The 4,134-nt window shown below is 49.3% G+C and overlaps 1 protein-coding gene across 1 annotated transcript in view; it reads right to left on the bottom strand.

The window, feature by feature from the left end:
• Positions 1-4,134, bottom strand: part of WDR25 (WD repeat domain 25) — a 245,754-nt gene that overhangs the window by 115,085 nt on the left and 126,535 nt on the right. The window lies entirely within an intron of this gene.

Below are 4,134 nucleotides of genomic sequence, written 5' to 3'. Positions count from 1 at the left end.
GGGGAGGGGAGGAGGGAGGAAAGGAGAGGAGGGAGGGGAGAGGAGAGGAGAGAAATGAGAATGAAGCGAATAAACCCAAACAACCGCCATCTTAAACTCATTCACTCATTCAACAAGTGAGCCCTGAACAAGTGCCCTTATCTGGGAATTGCTGACTAGTGACATTTAAAAAAAAAAAAATAGCAAAAATCAGGGAGCTCTGGTGGGCTAGTGGCAAGAAGCTGCACTGCAATCCCAGAGGCGCACGGTTCGCATCCAGCAGATCCTCTGCTGGAGAAGGAGGAGCAATCTCCTCCTGTACTAGTCAGATCCAATTTGACAGTACACACACAAAGAATAATTTAAGAAAAAATTTTTAAAAAGCAAAAACATGCCCTCAAAGTTTACATCCTAGCAGGGAGAGATGCAAAACACAACGAGTAAGCAGAGTCTACAGTATTTAAAAAAAAAAAAAAGACCTCCATGATGTCTACAATAGAGAGCTGTAGTATGGAAAGGGCTATATGAAGACGTACACAGCGTCAGGACTGGAGGAAGGCTCACTAATTCCCCATGATATGCAGATGACACAATCACACTTGCAGAAAATGAAGATCAATGACAACAGCCTTCAGGATGGATCACAACACAGCCAAAAGAAAACAAAAATGCTCACAATTGGACCAATAAACAACAACATCAGGACACGCAGAGACTAGTCTGAGGTCGTCAAGGGTTTCCTTTTACTTGGGGTCCACAATGAACACCCACGGAAGCGGCCGTCACGAGATGGAATGGCTCGCCACCCGGGCGAACACACTGCGAATATATCTTCAAAGAGTTAAAAAGCAAGACTCCACCTGAGGTCTAAGGTCCTCCTGGCCCGAGACATGGGATTCTCAATCGCCTCATGTGCACGTGAGAGCTGGATGATAGATAAGACCAAAGACAATGGATGGCTTTGAAGTGTGGCACTGGTAAGAAGAAAGTTGGAAGTGCAGCCGAATGCCCCTTCTGGAAAACTCCTTCAAGAACGCCGGGAGAACAGTCGGTGAGGTTTGTTCTTGCGTAGCTGAGGCGAGGCATAAGGCAGGACTCTCCTGGACACATGACCGCATGATGGGATGGGCTGACACAGTGGTACGGGCAGGGTGGCAACTGTGAGGACGGCTCAGCACTGGACAGGGTTTCATCCCTCGGGTCACCATGAGTCAGAACTGACCAAGGAGACCTGACATAAACAGCGTGGAAGCATAGGGTCAAGGGTGACCTGACTCCAAGAAGCTTGGGCTTTGTCTTTGGTACCTGTGAAATGAGTCTGGCCACACCTGAGAGGAATCTGTCTGGGAGGGAGCCAACCTGGGGACACTGGGGCGTCACGCGAACACACAGGTGGCCGGGGCTGCAGTGGAGGTGTAGGGGCAGACACAGGGGAGTCAGCCAGGGCCCTCCAACTGCGCAGGGGAGAGAGGAGAGGACACAGGCCGCTAGAGGCCAGGGAGCCAGAGGAACCGGTCCTTCCGAGGGGGCTCCAACAAGACTTTCAGGGGTTGAGTGGTGGAGTATGAGGGCAACAGAGGCGTCCAGGGAGGCCCCTAAGCTTCCAACCTGGACACCGAGAGGGATGGAACCTCGAGGATCAGGACTGGGTGAAGGAGGGGAAGGGGTGTGGAGGAGGAAGACCAGCAACTCAGCATTAAAGACCTTCTGAAATGAGCCGCCACCAGGATGCATGTGAGGCTCAGAAGAGAAAGGCTACGACAGAGATGCCTGCAACGAGGGGGAGGGGCACCCCAAGGGACACATGTGGACAGAGCACAAAGGAGTTCTGAACTGTGTTCAGCTGCGCTGAGGGAAAGACAGTGGGGAGAGCCCAGAAAAGGGTGAAGGGGCTGGTGATGGGGAAAACACTCCAAAGAGAGCGCCCTAAAAGCAACTGTCCTCCAAGAGACCTGGAAGCAGAGCCCGGCCTCTCCGTCAAGGTGGTGGGTTTTGAGGTATCTGAGAGGCTACTTACTGCCATCGAGTATGACCCAGCAATCCTGTGAACACCAGAAGTGAACCCTGTCCTCTCCCGTGCTGTCCCCATCAGATCAGACACACTCGAGCCAACTGCTGTAGTCACTGTGCCACGTGGTGAGGGTCTTCCTCTCCTTCACCATCCCTCCATCTTCCTAAGCTTGATGTCCCTTTCCAAGGAACAGCCCCTCCTAACAACCTGGCCGAGGGGGCTCCAATAGCTTTTTGTTGTTAGCAGTCCAGGATGCCCTTAGTGACCCTTACTGACAGTAGATCTGAACCCTGTCCTGTCTGGTGCCATCCTCACACTTTCTACTGTCCTCAAGGCCATTCCAGTAGTCACTGCATCAATCCATGTGCTTGAGGGTCATCCTCTCTCTGGCCAACCGTCCACCTTTGAAAGCATGCTGTCCCTCTCCCAGAATAACCTCTCCTAGCCATATACCCAAAGTATGTCTCTTTGCCTTCAAGGAGCACTCTAGCTGCACCTTCTCCAAGACATGTCTGTTTGTCCTCTGGGCAGTCTGTGGGATATTCGATGCTCTTCTCCAACAGCACAGCTCAAAGGCATCAAGTCTACTGCCATTCTTATGCTTTGCGCTGCCAACACAAGAGTAAGCACTTCGAATTCACCTGCTGCTCCATAGGAAAAAGATGGGCAGAATTCTCTCACAAGATCTACACCCTTGGGAAATCCAATGGAGGGTCAGCTGTGATGATACACAACAACAAAATAACAGGCCAAAGTATGTGAGACAAAGCTCACCCCCTTACCTCTACAGAGCCCTCTGGCTGCACTTTTCCACATGTATCTGTCTTGTTTGACAATCCATGGGCTATTCAGTACTCTTCTCCCACATCACAACTCAAAAATATCAATTGTCATCCTTCATTATCCAGCTCTCAGATGCACTGCATGTGATTGAAAAGGCCATGGCCCAAATCAGGCACCCCTTAGTCTTTAAGTTGATATCTTTGCTCTTCAGGACTTTGGAGAGGTCCCTGATAGCCGTCTTTCCCAGTGCAATACATCTCCTCATCTCCTGACTCCTGGTACAAAGGGTTTTGGTTGAGGATGCAAGCAGGATGAAGTCATTGATGATTTCAATCTTTTCTCCACTCATCAAGGTGTTGCCTATTGGCCTAGTGGTGAGAATTTTGGCTTTCTTTGATGTTGAGATGGAAACCATGTTGTTGCTGTTGTTGTTATGTGCCATCGAGTCACTTGCAACTCATAGCGACCCTACATACGAGAGCTCTAAACGCTGTTCTATCTTGTGCCAACCTAGCCATCTCAAATACACTTATTCCCACCCCTCCAGTCACAGAATCGATCCATCTCACCAAAGGTCTTCCTCTCCTTTGCTGCCCCTCCACTCTGCCAAACATGTCCCTCTCCAAGGACCAATCTCTCCTTGCAACATGCCCAAAATATGTCAGACGAAGCTTCAGAATCCTTGACTCCAGGGAACACTCTGGCTTCACTATCCAGAACAAACCTGTTTGTTCTCCTAGCAGTCCATGGTATATTCAACACTCGTCTCCAGAACCATAGCTCAAAGGCATTAATCCTCTTTCTATCAACCATATTCACTGTCCAACTCTCTGATGCATAGCACATAATTGCGAAGACTATAGCCCAGATCAGGCACATCTTAGTCTCCAGCCTGACATCATTGCTCTTCAGTACTCTTGAGAGGTCCCTCACAGCCAACTTTCCCAATGCAATTTGTCTCCTGATTTCCTGGCTGCTGTTACCAAGAGTGTTGACTGTGGAGCCAAGTAAATTAAAACTGTTAACTATCTCAATCTCTTCACCATCCATGCTGTTGCTGCCAATTGGCCCAGTGGCTAGAATCTTTGTTTTCTTGACATTGAGCTTCAGTCCATATATGAGGCTGTAGTCCTTGATCTTCTGCAGCAAGCGCTTCAGGTCCTCCTCAGTTTCAGGAAGCAGGGTTGTGTCATCTGCATAATGCAGGTTGTTGATGATTCTTCCACCAATCCTGATGTCACATTCCTCTTTGTATAGCCCATGATCTCTGTTCTGCATACAGATTGAAAAGGTATGGAGACAGAATACATCCCTGACAAACACCCTTCTTGATTTTGAACCATGTAGTGTCTCCTTGCTCT

The sequence above is a fragment of the Elephantulus edwardii genome, unplaced genomic scaffold (genome assembly GCF_000299155.1).
Source record: "Elephantulus edwardii isolate Elephantulus edwardi_28Jun2011 unplaced genomic scaffold, EleEdw1.0 scaffold00002, whole genome shotgun sequence".
Lineage (NCBI taxonomy): Eukaryota > Metazoa > Chordata > Mammalia > Macroscelidea > Macroscelididae > Elephantulus > Elephantulus edwardii.
The sequence above is the reverse complement of the archived record's forward strand: the minus strand, read 5'-3'. Positions and strand labels throughout refer to the sequence as shown.